The 17,818-nt window shown below is 41.6% G+C and overlaps 1 pseudogene; it reads right to left on the reverse strand.

Moving 5' to 3' along the window:
• Nucleotides 1-4,645: 4,645 nt before the first annotated feature.
• On the reverse strand, nucleotides 4,646-5,153 carry LOC129532505 (uncharacterized protein KIAA1143-like; annotated as a pseudogene).
• Between the last annotated feature and the right edge of the window lie 12,665 nt (nucleotides 5,154-17,818).

The raw sequence follows: 17,818 nt of genomic DNA on the forward strand, positions 1-17,818 counted from the left end.
GTAACTATATGTTTTTAGATAGTAACTATATGTATATCTAATCATTACATATTTTAATCTTAATTATACATTTTAACCTATATATGTATAATGATTAAAATAAATAATTTTAAGTTTTTTACCTAATAATTCCATATTGGAAACATACCCTACAGGAATAAATTAATAATAATTACTCTCTGTGTTTATGTGGTAAATTCTCATTTTTGAAAGATTAAAGCACACCAATATTGAAATGATATTGCAATGAAACTTGGGGATGGGGGAGGAATGAATGGGCAGAGCGCAGAGGACTTCTAGGGCAGTGAAAATACTCTGTATGATACCATAACGATAGATACGTGTTATTCTGCATTTGTCCAAACCCACAGAATGTACAACACAAAGTCTGAACCCTAAACTATGGACTTCAGGTGATTTTCAAGTGTCAATGTGGGTTCATCAATGGTAACAAATGTACCACTGTGGTGGGGGATGTTGACAGTGGTGGGAGTAACGCATGTGGGATAGCAGGGAGTATATGTTAATTCTCTACCTTCCTCCCAACTCTGCTGTGAATCTAAAACTTCTTTTAAAAAAAAAAGTCTTAAAAAAAAAAACCTTAGAAAACGTGGCCAGAAATGTTAAAATGAAAGAAGGAAAGGAAAATTTCCTTATGCCTTCCCACTACTTTTAGGGTTGAGTGTGAACTGCATAAGAACAGAAAAGGATCTGCTTACTTCTCCAATCTCATCCCTCATCTCTTCATTCCACATTGTAGATAACTAACCGTATTGGGTTTCTTTCACTTCCTCAATGGCACCCTGTGATCTTACATATGTGGGTCTTGCATGTGCTTTTTCTTTTCATGAAAACATCCCCTACAAGCACCTCTACTGTCTTTCACCTGATTCTTTGTCTGGGTCTCAATTTAGATGTCTTTCATCCAGAAAGCCTTTTGTGATCTCCTTTCTATATCATTTCCATTTCATCCCATCACTCGCACTGCTCCTGTGCTTCCATAATACCTTAATCTTCCTATATCATAATACTTACCTTACTATGTTATAATTTTCTAGTACTTGATTGATTAGTAGGCTATCACCTCAAAAGTTTTCTCATGCTCCTTTAAAATACTTTCCCCATAACTCTCTGTCAAGCCCCAAGCAACCAGTGATCTGTTTTCTGTCACCAAGGAGCAGTTAGTATTTTCTATAAATGGAATCATGTATTACCTAGTCTTATTTGTCTGTTTTCTTTTACTTAGCTTAATTATTTTGAGATTCATCCAAGTTGTTTCTTGTATCATAGTTCATTCATTTTTATTACCAAGTGGTATTTCATTTCATTGATATACCTCAATTTGTCTATCCAGTCACAGGTTAATGGACACTTGGGTCTTCTCAGTTTGAAGTCATTACAAATAAAACTGATGAATATATTTGTAGCGTGTTTTTTCTTGTTGTTGTTTGTTTATTTTGAGATGGAGTCTCACTCTGTTACCCAGGCTGGAGTGCAATGGCACGATCTTGGCTCACTGCAACCTCTGCCTCCTGGGTTCAAGTGATTCTTTCCCCTCAGCCTCCCATAGCTGTGATTACAGGCATCTGCCATCATGCCTGGCTAATTTTTGTATTTTTGTAGAGATGGGTTTCACCATGTTGGCCAGGCTGTTCTTGAATGCCTGATCTCAGGTGATCCACCCGCCTCAGCCTCCCGAAGTGCTGGGATTACAGGCCTGAGTCACCGCGCCTGGCCAGAAGTGTTTTTATAGACACATATTTTTGTTATTTTGGGTAAATACCTAAGAGTAGAATATGTGGGTCACAGTCAGTATTTATTTATCATTTTAAGGAATTGCCAAACTGTTTTCCAAAGAGGTTGTACTATTTTATATACCCTCCAGCAGTGTATGACAGTTCCGGTTCCTCCATATCCTTGCTAACACTTGGTATTGCCAATCTTTAAAAACTGTAGACATTCTAAAATTAGGTACGTAGTAGGGTCTTTTGTATCATTCAGTAGTTTTATTTTTTTAATTTTTTTTTATTTTTTGAGACGGAGTCTCACTCTGTCACCCAGGCTGGAGCGCAGTGGCGCAATCTTGGCTCACTGCAAGCTCCACCTCCCAGGTTCACGCCATTCTCCTGCCTCAGCCTCCCGAGTAGCTGGGACTACAGGCTCCTGCCACCATGCCCAGCTAATTTTTTGTTTTTGTGTTTTTAGTAGAGACGAGGTTTCACTGTGTTAGCCAGGGTGGTCTCGACCTCCTGACCTCGTGATCTGCCTGCCTCAGCCTCCCAAAGTGCTGGGATTACAGGCCTGAGCCACCACGCCCGGCCATCATTCAGTAGTTTTCATTTGGATTTCCCTGATTATCAGTGATGCTGAACATCTTTTCTTGTGCTTGTCATCCTCCATATGTCTTCTTTGGAAGGTGTCTTTTTAAATCTTTTCCTCATTTTTTATTGAGTTGTTTGTTTTGAGTTTTGAGTGCTCTTTATATATTCTAGATTCAAGTCTGTTATCAGATATGTGATTTGCAAATATTTTCTCACATTCTGTGACTCATCTTTTTAATCTCTTACCAGTGTCTTTTAAGAAACATAAGCTCTCACTGTTGATAAAGTCCCATTTATCAATATTTTCTCTTTATGGATAGTACACGTGGTGTTAGACCTTAAAGAGCTGTTTCTGACTAAAAGTCACAAAACTTTTCTCCTGTTTTCCTCTATAAGTTTTATAGTGTTAACTTTTACTTTTAAGACTATAACCATTAAGTCAGTTCATTCTAAACTGATATATGTATATGATGTGAGGTATGGATGGCATTTGGGTATCCAGTTGTTCCAGCACCATTTGTTAAAAAGACTATGCTTTCCCAGTGAATTGCTTTTGCACCATTTTGAAAATCAGTTGTGATGGTCTCCATCTAGATGATATTCAGTTCCATTGCTTTATCTTAATGCCAGTTGCATACTATCTTGGTTACTGTAGTTTTATAATAATTCCTAAAGACAATGTAAGTCCCCCAACGTTCTTCTTGGTTTTTTTTTTTCCACTTTTTTGACTATTCTAGGTTCTTTCCATTTCCAGAAAAATTTTAGAAACAGCTTAGCAATTTCTTTTTGGGGGGGATGGGGTTTTTCTCTGTCACCCAGGCTGGAGTGCAGTGGTGTGAATATGGCTTACTGTAGCCTCACCTCCTGGGCTCAAATGATCCTCCCACCTCAGCCTTCCGAACATCTGAGAACACAGGGGTGTGCCCCTGTGTCCAGGTAATTTTTAAAATTTTTTGTGGAGACAGGGTCTCACTGTGTTGCTCCGGCTAGTGTCAAATTTCTGGGCTCAAACAATATTTTCACCTTGACCTCTCAAAGTGCTGGAATTACAGCCACCACACCAGCTTCAAGATTTCTAAAAAAGAAAAAGCCTTAATGAATTTATACATCAATTTGGGGAGAATTTATTTTCTAACAATATGGAGCCCTCCGATATGAACACAGTGAATCTCCCTATTTATTTAGGTCTTCTCTAATCTCTCTAAGCAGTGTTTTGTAGCTTTCAGGGTGTAGATCTTGCACATAATTTGTCAGGTCTATGCCTAAGCATTTCTTATTTTTGATGCTATTAAATAGTATTTTTAATTTCTGATTGTTTGTTGCTAGTATACAAAAAAATTGACTTTTGTATATTGATCTTGTATTCTACAACTCTACTAAAATTTATTAGTAATGGCCTTTTTATTGGATTTTCTCCGTAGATGATAATGTTATATTCAAATGAAGTCCATTTTACTTCAATCTTCCCAATTTAAGAGCCTTTTGTTTCTCTCTCTTGCCTCATTGGCCAAGCTAGAACCTCCAGTATAATGGTGAGTAGAAATAGAGTCATCTCATCCCTGATGTTAGGGGGAAAGCATTCTATCTTTCGCCATTAAATATGATGTTAATTCTAGGTTTATCAAAGATGCATTTTACCAGGTTGAGGGAATTCCCTGCAATTTCAAGTTTGGCTAGAGTTTTTGCCCGGCACGAATGTTGGATTTTGTCTAATACCGTTTCTTTTTTTGTTTACACAAACAAAATGTATTTTGTTTAAAAATATAATTTACATATATATACACCCACACAGGGGAAATAACAAAATGTTAATACTAGCTAATTTCTAAAGTTGGCATATTAAGTCAGAGGGGTATTGATGAATAGATGTAGTTTATTAAATTTTTTCCTGTATTTCCTAAATTTTCTATAAGTAACTTGTAGTTTTTATTTTTTTTTTTTTATTTTTTCTTTTGAGATAAAGTCTGGCTCTGTCGCCCAGGCTGGAGTACAATGGCCTGATCTCAGCTCACTGCAAACCTCCGCCTCTCAGATTCAAGCTCTTCTCCTGCCTCAGCTTCCTGAGTAGCTGGGATTACAGGTGACTGCCACCATGCCCGGCTAGTTTTTGTATTATTAGTAGAGATGGCATTTCACCATGTTGGCCAGGCTGGTCTCGAACTCCTGACCTCAAGTGATCTGCCCTCCTTGGCCTTCCAAAGTGCTGGGATTACAGGCATGAACCGCCGTGCCTGGCCTGTAGTATCTTTATAATAGGAAAAAAATGTTACTTTAAAAAACATCGCATGTACTTTCAACGTAGACTAAATTCAAAATATTTACACTTACTTATTGTCATCTTCACTGTCAAAAGAAAGGAGGCTACTGTTTTTTATTTGTTTTTGTGAGTTCTTTTTGACTGAGTCCTGATTTATTGCATCTTAATTTGTCTTCTTTTTGGGCTTGCTGTTAAACCTGAATATTTTTCATCTGAGGGGCACTTGACTGGTGCTTTACTGGTTTTTGATACATGATTCTTCCCTCAGCTGGAGCTGGTTCTTTATCTGCTTTGGCAGCCTTTACTTCTGCTTTAATTTTCATGACTTCTTCAACTGACAGGTCTCCCTTTTTAAAAACCATCACTTGAGGCTCTTCATCTTTGTCACTGTGATCCCCATTTTCGTCTGGGAGATGAGGCTGGATTCTCTTGGTCTCTACGGTGGGCTCCTCCCTATAGCCAACCCACTCCTTGAAGCGAGCCAGGAATGCTGGCTCGGCTGGCCGCACGTCTTGTCCAATACTTTTTCTGCGTCTATGTAGACAATAATAGTTATTCACTTTTACTATTAACATGGTGAATTACAATGATTAATTTTTGAATGTTACATCAAATAATTATCTCTATTGTTTGTTGCTGGTAACTTAGGATTATTATGACCTTTTGATAAATTTATCCCATTATCATTATTAAATGACCAGTTTTATTTTTTAAAATCTACTTTGATAGTAACATAGCCACTCTAGCTTTCTTTTAATTAGTGTTAGCATGTTATATCTTTTTTGCCTTTTAAATTTTAACCCGTGTGTGTCCGTTTATTTATTTATTTTGAGACAGAGTCTCATTTTGTCTCCCAGGCTGAAGTGCAGTGGTGCGATCTCGGCTCACTGCAACCTCCGCCTTTCAGGTTCAAGGGATTCTTGTGCCTCAGCCTTCTGAGTAGCTGGGACTATAGGTGTGTGCCACCACACTTGGCTAATTTCTGTGTTTTTTTAGTAGAGACGGGGTTTCATCATCTTGGCCAGGCTAGTGTTGAACTCCTGGCCTCAAGAGATCTGCCTGCCTTGGCCCCCCAGAGTGCCGGGATTACAGGCGTAAGCCACTATGCCAGGTCTATGTCTTTATTTTTAAAGTGGATTTCTCAAGTGGGAGGATTGCTTGAGGTCAGGAGTTCAAGACCAGCCTGGGCAACATAGTGAGACCCTGTCTCTACAAAAAAATAAAAAAATTGTCTGGGCACAGTGGCTCCTGCCTGTAATCCCAGCACTTTGGGAGGCTGAGGCAGGTGGATCACCTGAGGTCAAGAGTTCGAACCAGCCTGGCCAACATGGTGAAACCCCATCTCTACTAAAAATACAAAAATTAGCTGGGTGTAGTGGCAGGTGCCTGTAATTCCAGCTACTCGAGAGGTTGAGACAGGAGAATCGCTTGAACCTGGGAGAAGGAGGTTGCAGTGAGCCGAGGTCACGCCATTGCACTTCAGCCTAGGCAACAAGAGCAAAACTCTGTCTCAAAAAAAAAAAAAAAAAAAAAAAAAGTAGCTGGGCAGGTGATACTTTGTTGGTTTATTAGCTATAATTCTTTGTTGTGTTATTTTAGTGGTTGCTTTAGGGTTTGTAGTAAACATCTTTCTCCCATGCTGGATGCTTCCTGACCTCGAACATCTGACTCCAAGTTCTTCAGCTTTTGGACTCTTGGACTTACACCAGTAGTCTGCCAGCGGCTCTCGGGCCTTCGGCCACAGACTGAAGGCTGCACTGTTGGCTTCCCTGCTTTTGAGGTTTTGGGACTCGGACTGGCTTCATTGCTCCTCAGCTTGCAGATGGCCTATTGTGGGACTTCACCTTGTGATCATGTGAGTCAATACTCCTTAATAAACTCCCTTTCATACACACATCTCTCCTATTAGTTCTGTTTCTAGAGAACCCTGACTAGTACAGTTGGGTTTAAATCTACCACAGTATTATTTGTTTTCTGTTTCTTATTCATTTCCTTTTTCTTCTTTTTGTGCCTACTTTAGATTAATTGAATATGTTTTATGATTCTTTAACTTATCACAGTTTGCCTTCAAGTGATATTATATTATACCACTTGATGCATAGGGTAATAACTCAATTAATATGCTTCTGTTTCTCCCCTCCCAGCATTTGTGCTATAGTTATCACATATTTTACTTCCATGTATGTTATAAACACCACACAATTGGATGAGGGCCGCTAGAAACAAACAAACAAACAAAAAGTAACAAAAGCTTTTTTAAAAGAAAAAAACCCAGAATATCTTATTATTTTTGCTTTAAACAGTCCATTTTCTTTTAAAGAGATTTTAAAAATAAGAAAACAAGTATTTTATATTTATATTTTATATTTACCCACATAGCTAACATTTGTAGTGCCCTACATTTTTTTAAGTAGATTCAAATTTCCATCTGGTATCAATTTCCTTCTGCCTGAAGCATTTCTCTTACCTTTTTTTTTTTTTTTTTTTTTTTTTTGTAGCTTAGGTCTCCTGATGATGAATTCTTTTAGCTTTTGTATGTCTGAGAAAGTAATTTTACCTTTGTTTTTAAAATATGCTTTCCTTAGGTATAAAAATCTAGGTTGATGGTTTTACTTATTCTTTCAGTACTTCAAAGATGTTCTAATGTTATCCAGCTTACTTATTTTTTGTTATCATTTTTATTAGGTTGGTGCAAACACAATTTAGGTTTTTTCATTAAAAGTAATTGCAAAAACCGAAATTACGTTTGCACTAACCTAACCTAATATGTTTGTTCCTTTGCCCAGAATGTGTCCTTGTCCCCCTGACTGTTTTGATGTTTTCTTCTCTATCACTGGTTTTAAATAATTTGATTAAGATAAGCCTTGGTGTAGTTTTCTTTGCATTTTTTGTGATTGGTTTAATTGAACTCTTTAGATTGGTGGATTATAATTTTTACCACATTTGAAATATTTTGACCTTTATTTTTTCAAATATCTCGTCTGTACCCTTCTCTCTTTCCTCTCTTTGATGCACTCCAATTACAGGCATGTTAGGCTGCTTGAAATTATCCCACAGCTCACTAAAGCTCTGTTTATTTTTCTCCAGCTTTTTATTTTTGTGTGTTTTATTTTATATCCTTTCAATTTCTATACCTCCAGGTTCACTAATCTTTTCTTCTGCAATGTATAATATGCCACTGATCTCACCAAGTGTTTTTCAATTTCAGACATTTGTAGTTTTTATCTCTAGAAGTTCAATTTTGTTCTTTTAAAAATATCATCCATGTCTCTACTTACCATTCTCAACCTTTTTTCTAGCTTTTTGAGCATATGAAATACAGTTATAATAACTATTTAATATCCTTGTCTACTAATTTTATCATCTGTCACTTTGAGTTGGTTTTGACTGATTTTTTTAATCCTATTGTGGGTCATATTTTCCTGCTTTTTTGAATGTCTGGCCATTTTTGATTGGGTCCTGTGCATTTAAAATTTTTTTTGTTCTGTGCTGGTTGTTATTTTTATTACTACACATATAACTTGAGCTTTCTTCATGGATATAGTTAAGTTTCACTTCTTGCTTATAAGCCTACTTAGATTAAACCAGAGCAGCATTTAGTCCAGTACTACTTTAGCTCACTACTGAAGCAAGACCCTTCTGAGTTCTTTTCCTGATACCTCATGAATTACGAAGTTTTCCACTTTCGTGAGTGGGAAAGGGGACAATCCTCAGTCAGGGTAAATACTGGGTATTAATACCTCTCATCCAGTAGTTCTCAGCTGGGATAATTTTGCCCCATAGAGGTCATTTGACAATGTGTAGAGACACTTTTTGTTGTTACAACTGGTGGGGTACTGCTACTGGCATCTAGTTGGTAGAAGTCAGGATATTGCTAAATATCCTATAATGCAGCTCCCACCATATAGAATTTTTTGCCTCCAAATGTCAATAGAGCTGATGTTGAGAAATCCTGCCTAATCCTGTGGGCTTGGGATATTTTCTTCACATGCGTGTGTTGATCAACACTCAGGTGGAGTTGAGGAAGACCCTATTCACTTCTCTAGATTTTTCTTTCTGGGCAGGTCTCTCCTCTCTGGAACTCTGCTCCAAAAACTCTAGCCATCTTGGCCTCCTCATCCTTACAGTTTTGTCTCCTCAAATCAAGAAGACTGCTGGGCTTTGTCTGGGTCCCTATCCCCATGCTAAGCTGAGGCCTGGAAACTCTCCAGGCAGTAAGTTGGAGAAATATTAGGGTTTTCCTCATTCATTTCTCTTCTTTAATAGATTACTATTTTACATTGCCTAATGGAAGCCATATATATATCAGATATATATATATATCTGATTTTTAGTTTAGTTTTTTTTTTCAAGCAGAAGGTTAATCATATCCCTGTTACTCCATCTTGTATTAGAGCAGAAATCTGCTTTTGAGATTTTTTTCTTTTTTTTTTGAGACAGAGGAATCTTGCTCTGTTGCCCAGGTTGGAGTACAGTGGCACAATTTCGGCTCACTGCAACCTCCGTCTCCCAGGTTCAAACGATTTTCCTGCCTCAGCCTCCCAAGTAGCTGGGATTACAGGTGCCTGCCACTGCGCCTGGGTAATTTTTGTATTTTTAGTAGAGACGGGATTTCACCATATAGCCCAGGCTGGTCTCAAACTCCCAACTTCAGGCTATCTGCCTGCCTTGGCCTCCCAAAGTGCTGGGATGATTACAGGTGTGAGCCACCGTGCCCGGCCATGCTTTTGACATTTTTGAAATTCAATTAAAATCATAGCATTGCTCTGGATCAGTGGTCAAAAGCTTTCCGTAGTGAAATCTTCCTCACAGGAGTATTTTGGTTATTTAATTTTTTCAAGTAGGTTGCCAAAACTGAAAAGTAGGGGGATTTTCACATAAAAACCCAAATTTTTCAGCTATTCTTGAAACATCCTCTTTGGAGAATCTCAAAACAACTCGAGAGTACTTAAGAGTACTCTCAAGAGTATCCTTTAGCAGTCAAGACATTGGAGGGTGATAGGTGGGCTGGATTTCTTCTTCATTGCCCCCAAGCTTCACCCTTCATTCTTTTCTATCCTGCCCTGTGCCATCCTGCCTCCTCTATAGAGGAAGCTGACCTCTATGACTGCATCAAGAGATTGTTTAGCCCTTTGGATTCTCACTGGGTTCAGCCAAACAGGGGCACTGAGGGGATTTGAGGGTGGAAGGAGAGAGTCTGGCCTCCTTCTTGCTGGTTTACTAAAGGTCGGTCAAGTTCTTCCTAAAGCTGCAGCCTTTGTCAAATGGTCTTATCCACACTACTCTCTCTTTGGATCTGGCAACCTTGCCTACGTACAAGAAAGCTGGCAAACACAGAGAAACCAAATACCTCGTGGACCTTATTGCCAGGTTAAGAATGTGACTCATACATTTTTTTTTTCCCGAAACTCCGATGGGAAATAGGGCATTGCAAGGCTTGGAAATGTTTGATTGTCCTTTTCCAGTGAGTTTGTTTTTGTTGAGAGGGAAAAAGGAATGGGAGAGAGTTATTTTGAGGCATGTATCTCCAGATTAAGATTTAGTTGTATTTCTAGAGACTCTCTTCTATTTAAATTCTGTTTTTCAGATATGTGTTTCATCAGTATCATTACGATCACCTTCCATAGTCTAGTCAATTCACAGAATCTGTTTTGACAGCTCTGAACAGAAGAGTCCCTAATCAAAATATTAGATACCATCTTAACCATTTTTTCCAAGTTGTATTCTACACTCTGTAATCTCAGCTTAATGTAATTAGCTCTGGGGCACAAATACACACTCCTACATACAAGCATGTATACACATTTTTGCACACTAACTCAACCCATGCTTCTCTGTGCTCTTCTATAACAGCTATGTAGTTTGTGTCTATGGTCTTCTAAATATTTAGTGATGAGCACAGACTATTGGTTAATTATATCAACAACAAGCCTTTTTAGCAGAGGAACTTGAATCCTGAAAGAAGTAAAATACCAAAGATCATTCTTGGGTTTTAGATCTGTAAGATAAAGACAAAATTTGCCTGCCAAGATTAAGAAAACCAGCAAATATGTAGGGTGAAGAACATATATTCTGTGGATTCACTACCCCAAAGCTATATAGGCCAAAGTGTGCAATGAAAAAGGCACCACTCCATGATAGGCTTAAAAAAAGGCTGAGTGTGGTGGGTCATGCCTATAATCTCAGTGCTTTGGGAGGCTGAAGTGGGAGGATTTTGAGCACTGAATTGCAAGATCAGCCTGGACAACATAGTGAGAATCCATCTCTACAAAAAACTTTTTTTAATTAGCCAGGCATAGTGGTGTGCACCTGTAGTTCTAGCTACTCAAGAGGCTGTGGTAGAAGGACTGTTTGAACCTAGGATTTTGAGGCTGCAGTGAGCTATGATTGTGCCTGGGTGATAAAGTGAAACCCTGTCTCAAAAAAAAAACAAAAAACAAAAAACAAAAACAAAAAACCAAGAAAAGAAGAGGAAGAAGAAAAAGAAGAAAAATTAATCATGGATACCTTTGGATTTCAAATATTGTTCATCCTCTGAAAAACATAAACAATAATAAAAACTATGCTTTTGAATTTAATGTTTTCATGACTAAACATATTTCGCAAGCCTCTGAAATATTGTATGTCCAAAGTATAGGGTCTAACCCATGATACACTGCCAAACCAATGAGTTCCTCAAGAGGCTTGGCAAACCACAAAACCATAGTGATACTTGGTTCTTGCCTCTGTATAGTGGGGTTTATAGAACTAGAGCAGTCTCTAAGGTGCCTCCCAGCTCTCCAATTCGGTGACTCAAGGAATGATGACTGATTTAGGGATTTAGGAAGAAGTGCTAGTTAACAGAAGGCTATATACTTATGGCATTAATATTGAGTCATTTCAAGAAGAAATGGTGGCAATCTAAGGCCTTTGCAGGAAACATTCTGATTGCCTGAAGTTTTGTGGAATAGTCTACAATTTGGTGTCTGGGACGAGGAAGGGAACAAGATGGTGGCAATGGTATCTACATGTTCAAATCTACCCTTGTTATTCTTTGAATTTCCATGATGGTCTCTCTCAGTAACCAACTCCATTCCAGTTCTAGAAGTTCTAGGCTGTGAATTGTGGATAGTGACTTGGACTTTCCCCCCACCTTTCTCTCCATCAGATTCCTTCCTCAATCATTTCCAAACAAAGTGGTAAAAAACCACTTCTCTTGTGGTAGATGAAATCACTCCCCTCCCTGCTTAACAACCAAATTATTTAATAGTCCTTTTTTTAGCACTTATGATTTCCATATGATGCTCCTCCTTATGAGTTATTGAAATATATTTTTAAAGGGATCAGGAAATTGATAATTTGCCCTGAGAGTAGAAAAACAGATGGAAACCTACTTTATCACTTTGTTATGCACTGGTTTAATGTGATTTCTTAGCAATTTGGGGCATATTAGACTGTCTTAATAAATACGTTTCATCCACTAAGTCTTACCAATTTATGCATTTTGTCCATTTTACACCTAGGTTTCTGTGTCTCATGTACCCCAGAAGGCCTCTCTGTTTTCCTGTGATGATATATAAAGAGCAGAGATCTTGGCTTTTTGGCTTACTCTGTTTAATGTCACATTCAAAGTGTCATTGAGTAAAATTTTCTCATGTATATGTAATTGATAATAATAGCTGTACTGGAATTTGCCTCCTTTGCCAACCCCTTAATGAAATAGTGGGTCTAGCTGACAGTCATCAATGTACAAAGAATGCCCCCAAAAGAGACAACTGGACATCATGAGCCTCCTCATGGAATATTACCACCTATAAAATATTATTACTAAAAAAAAGTGGAATCTGGATCAGATCAATAAAACACCACTTTGTTGGAAAAACAAGAATCAGAGGACTATGTTAACACTACTGAACTGCAATCAGCAAAACCAGAACCTGGAAAACTAGACAGAACAAATGCCCCAATTTCTTCAATAAATTGCAAGGAAAAATAAAAGAGAAAAGTTGAGAGGGGAGAGTTCTAGACTAAGAGAATTAAGTGATACATCAATCACATGTGTGGGACCTGTTTGGATCCTGATTAAAACAAACAACTGTAAGGACCAAGCAAATAAAAAGAATAACAAGAACAACTTTATGAGACAACCAGAAAAACGTACCTGGATATTTCCCGATATTCAGAAATGATTGTTGATTTTGTAGATGAGATAATAGCATGACAGTTATATATATATATTTTAAAAGAGTCCTTTTCTTTAAGGGCTGTGTACGGAAATAATTGTGGATTAGAGGACAGGAATTTCGGGATTCGTGGCAGAAAGAGTGGAGTGGGGATTACAGGAAGAAATAAGAGAGGCCATGGATTGATGGTTATTGTAGCTGGTAGTGGACACATGGGGGTCCATTGCTCTCTACTTTTTCAAACTGCATAATATTTGTAATTATTTCTGAATTAATAAAAACTTTCCTTTGCTAATGCATCTAAGTTTACTATCATATATGTTATAAAATTAGTAATTAGTGATACCTACTAATATTCGGAACTACTCAACAGTTTACAAAGCAGTTAAATTTATAATCTCATTTCTTCCTTCTCGGTACTCTTTGCCGGGATAGGTGCTGTTGGAATCCCCACTTCACAGATGAGGAAATGAAGTTCAGTGAAGCTAAAGACAATGCCGCCGTAAGGGGCGGCGGACTAGAACTTAAGTCACAGAACTCCAAATTCCAGGCTCCTTCCCCTACACTAAAAAACTTTCAAAGAAGCGTAGGAGTGTGGGGCTCAGTGGCTCACACCTGTAATCCCAGCACTTTGGGAAGCCGAGACTGGTGGATCACCTGAGGTCAGGAGTTGGAGACCAGCCTGGCCAACATGGTGAAACCCAGCCTCTACTAAAAATACAAAAATCAGTCAGGTGTGGTGGCGCACGCCTGTAGTCCCAGCTACTCGGGAGGCCGAGGTAGGAGAATCACTTGAACCCGGGAGGCGGAAGTTGCAGTGAGATCGCGCCACTTGGTTCTTTTTTTTTTTGACGGAACCGTTCAGGACTTGACAAAGCAGCAGCTTTAAGAGTGGAGGAACCCTCTTCGGCTGGGGAGATCCTTACTCTCCATGGCCACCAGATGGCGAAGGCTGCCCGCGGCCCAGAAGAGAGAGGAGTCTGCAGACCCGCGCGGAAACTCTGCTGCGGGACCTGGAGGCCAAGGGCGAGGCGTGGGGTCCTCCTCCACTCCAACTGTGTGGGGAAACCTGGGTAGAACTTAAAAGTTACAAAAGTCATTGTGCAAGCCCTGCTGTCCCCACAAGGGCTTATAGGAAGGGGTTCGGAGCTTTTCAAGGAGGCAGGGGAAAATTAAACTCGTGTCTCATGTGTATTTGGTGGGAGGGGAATGCTGCCTGAAATAATGCATTGCTTCGGCGGCGGTCAGAGATCCATGTGACGCGGGGGCACTTTAGGGACCATTGCTGAGGGCCTGGTTAGCATTTGGGCAGCTGAATCCTTCCCTTGGCGAACTCCATACGTGCCCTCGGCGACACACAGAGGACTCCCAGAGTTGAAGAAGGGGGTGGATGTGTGTGTGCGCACTCGCCCGCGTCTCGTGTTTTCCTTTTCATTTAAGTCGTAATAAGGAGAAATTCGATGACCAGCAAGGCTGGAGTCCCATCGTCTTGTTGGGGGCGAGGGGGGAGAAAAAAAAGGTGCCTGTAACTTCAAACTGTCCAAGATATCGCTTAGCTCCTGCGCCCGGAAGAAAATCCAGCGCAGGTCGGGTTCCGGCGCGCGGGAAGCCCTGCGAACCCCAAATGTGTGCGCTGAGCCGAGGCCTCTAAGCGGTAGGAGAGAATCTGACCTCCGACATTCTTTTCAAGACACGAGCCGGTGGACCGGGTCCTGGGATTGGCTTACTCCCGGGCTGGACCTTGGGATTCGCATATTTGAAAGCGTAAACTTGAGGAATGACGGCGGGGTGATGGGTATTTTATAGAGTGGGACTCAATCGTGCTCAGCAACAGATTTCTCCAAATTCCCTTTTAAAAAGAGCCTCCCAGAGCTGTCGAAATCTCCGCAGGGTGAAAGCTAAACTTTTGGAGTCGCTGTGTACCCGGGTAGAGGACACCGCGGCGCGAGCCGGAAAGAGAAGCGACACAGTGTCCAGGCGAATGGGAAAGGAAAGATCTTAATTTTTGTTCCTACTGGTAGCTGAATGTCGATAAAAATCAAAGGGAATGCGGGGAAGTTTTTATTCCAGAGCGTTTCCATGACACCCGCAGAGATTTAAAAAATTACATTCCTCCCCCTACGCAGGTTTAATTCGGAAAGAAGAGACTGCAGAGGAGAGGGAAGACCGTGAGTCTGCTTTCACCTAGGTTTAAAGCGAATCAAAGACGGCTGTAAAAAGGGAAACCGGGACCAAAAACAGATTTGGAGCCTCGAAACTCTCCAGTGAAGGTTTGGAAGATACGTTGCGGCAGACTTGAAACCGGCTCCAAATCCGGCCCAAACATGGGCTGAAAATATGGCGCGCTAATCTGCAGCTTCCCCTCCTCCCCAAGTTCTTTCTGACTCTTCCCGCCTTTCCCAGTTTCCCTTCCAGACGTCTGCGGCTCCCCACTCCACCCCCAGGGTAGCTACTCTACATCCCGACAATTCCCAGCTTCTACACCCAGGAGGAGGAATTCTGGAACCACCCAGAGCGAACTCGTGCCGGGGCGGGGTGGGGACCGGAGGAAGGTCCTGCTCCGAATTCTCTCCAGAGCAGAAAAGAATTCTAGAGGCTACATGTGGGCTGCTTTCCCCCCTTCTTCCTTTTTTCCCTCGCAAACCAACAACAAAAAGTGTTTGGTGATGGAAAGAACACCAGTGGAAAACGGCAAATAACAGTATTTCCAACTCCGAGTCAGGTCCTCTTTGCACTGCTTTTTCCTGTTTCATTGCAATTTATTTATTTTATTGTGGTTTTTTGTTTGTTTGGGGCAAGAACGGAGATGTGAACCAGGACAAGCCAGCAGACCCCCGAGCCAGTATCTCCTCCCTGGGCAGGGAACACCGCCTGCACCGGTGCATACTAGGAGACCCTGGCGGAGAATGTAAACAAACCGGGCGCCGAGCCCTTGATCTTTATTTAAATAGAGGCTTGTTTATCGGTGTCATCCTAGGAGGATTAATTAGATACATCTCTTCACAATTTGGTGTCTGACACTCCATCTTAGGAATGCCTTATCACAAGGTGTTAATTGGGGCCACTCAGCCACTTACGTTTCTATTAAACACTGTGAGGGACTTTTCACAAGTACCAGGTTCTTTTTACTGTACGATGCAAAAACACACAGGACCCGAAATAGACTAGGGCCAGAATCTGCTATATCCCGGCAGTGATTAGCACTTTGGGGCTTTCTAGAGGGCAGAAATAGGAGAGCACTGTTTTCGAAATTCCATCGCATCTCCCAATATTCGGTGATTGGATGCAGATGTAAGGGGGCTGTTGGGGGTGTGGGGAAGGCGCTGACCAAGATAGGCGGGCTATGAGTCTCCCTTCCGGAATCTAAATCAGTCATCCACAATACATACATCTTAAAAAGCACATCTTCAACGCTTTTGTCCCTGGCTCCCCGGTAAAGTTCGGGGCGCCTTTGCCAAAGTGTTTTGAGCAGGCCGTTCGGAAACGCGGAGCAGGAGTTCGAGCCCCCAAGGTCACGGGTGGCGCGGGAAGAACTCGGGCCCCAGAGGGACGGAGGGGAAGGGAGACAGGACAGTCGAGGTACAAGGTCCTGGCGGCCTTAATTGGGCGCAGAAGGGGAGGAGGTCTCGGCTGATTGCTCGCCTCCCAGCAGCTAATCCTCTTAGCAGCTGCATTTCCGCGCTACACAGTTAGCAGAATGATCCTCCCAGCTAGACCTTTACCCCGGGAGGGTCCAGGAGGGGGCTGGAAAGGTTTGCAATCTGGGCCTGAAGCCGTCTGCAGATAAGCCTGGCGGGACGTCTGGCTGGGGGGACAAAGGGGACCCTCCACCCCACTCTTTGGACCTCCCGGGGTTCAGCCAGGGGATGGGCTGTCCTTCGTCTTCCCATGGAGCGTGGCCCAAATAAACGGAACTAAGCGCAAGGTGAACTGCTCCAAGGTCACTGTTTGCAGAGCGGCAGTGCACGGAACGACTGGAATCCTCCTTTGTAAGTGCCACACCCGTCCCTAGCCTGCGCCTCAGACCGAGTCCGGGCGGAGTTTGACTGCTGCTACTGAGGCCGGCAGCCGGCGGCGGCGGGTGCGCAGCGTCTGGGTTCAGAAGAAAGCCGCAGGTGGGCGCAGAAGCTGAGCTGTGTGCAGCCCCCCGCGCCGCCGCGCCCCAGGGGCCCTGAACTGGTGGGCGCTCAAAGGGCCACGGGGGTTCCCAGGGAGCCTAGGTGGGCCTAAGGATGGGTGGCCCCAAGTAAGCCTAGAAAAAAGCCCAGAGAACTTAGTGGCCAGGCGCGCTGACAGAGCCTGGTCTCCAAGAACCAGAAGCGGAGGTTTTCGAGGCTTGGTTAAGTCTGTTGTGGGCAATCGGCAGTAATCGTCCCTCCCCCGTTCCCCCGCCCCTCTCCCCGCCCCGCCAACACCCATTGTCCAGACTTCCCAGTGGGGTAAGGAAATAGCCCCATTCCACTTCAAGGAAAAAAGAAGATAAACAAAACATCCCCACCCCCACATGACTACAGTATCCAGTTAGAGATTCTAGAGCCTTCCGTGGAGGTAGGGGATGGGTGAGGCACTGTTAAAGCTGAAAACGATACAGGAGGAAGCAAAATGAGATCTTTAAAGCAAAGATGAAAACCCCAACAGCACAGAAGACAGAGCTATGTCCGTTCCCTTACTGAACCACATTTATTAAAAATGACTAAGACTGTACATAAAAATCCAAGATCTCTAAAATGCCTATAGGAGCTGTGGTATCAGGTTTTAGTTTCTTCACATTACCAAGTTAGGGAGAGGGGATGGCGCAAGAAGAGGATGAAACAGGAGTTTTCCTTAAACACGGTTCAAGTTAGTACATAGTAGCTGAATACATTCTTAACTATCTAAGAAGTAAACAGAATATTCCCAAATATCATGGGGATGATGAAACTCTCCCCTTGCCCCTGCAGCTGTTAAGTGATTTGCAAATTCCTTACAAAGCCAAAGCACCAGTTTTACATTATCCCAGACACCTATGTAGACTATTTGTACAATATATACCACATTATTCTATAGTGTATCTAAACACACAACTGTACACTTTTAAA

The sequence above is a fragment of the Gorilla gorilla genome, chromosome 2 (assembly GCF_029281585.2).
Source record: "Gorilla gorilla gorilla isolate KB3781 chromosome 2, NHGRI_mGorGor1-v2.1_pri, whole genome shotgun sequence".
Taxonomy (NCBI): domain Eukaryota; kingdom Metazoa; phylum Chordata; class Mammalia; order Primates; family Hominidae; genus Gorilla; species Gorilla gorilla.